We start from the raw sequence: 435 nt of genomic DNA on the forward strand, positions 1-435 counted from the left end.
TTCCGTTACAGCTGTTGTAGGGAACATTTTTCTAATTTTTTATTTTTTTTCAGTTGAAGGTTTTGTCATTCAATTCTGGCAGGAAGTAGTTAAGAGACCATTTGGTCCCTGATTGTGAGATATTTTTTAAAGGACACGTGAGGTGTGTATAGATACTAATCTGAATGAATGAATGCATAACAGTAATGAATGAAAGGTGAGAATGAGTCAGTCAACGCAGGCTTTCCCTCTCTCAGGCAGGACTCGGGGAATAACAGGACCCTGAGCACCAGCTCTCCCTGGAGCCTTGGTCGGGGGCACTTTGGGATCCTCCTGATCTTCCCGATCTGGGCAAAGCTGCGAAGGCACCGACAGCCCATGCCGGGCGTCTCTGTACTAGAGACAGCGGAAGGCCCGGGCCCCGGCCTGGCCCCGCCTGGGAGCCGGGCCCTCGTC

This window comes from Myotis davidii, unplaced genomic scaffold (genome assembly GCF_000327345.1).
Source record: "Myotis davidii unplaced genomic scaffold, ASM32734v1 scaffold933, whole genome shotgun sequence".
Lineage (NCBI taxonomy): Eukaryota > Metazoa > Chordata > Mammalia > Chiroptera > Vespertilionidae > Myotis > Myotis davidii.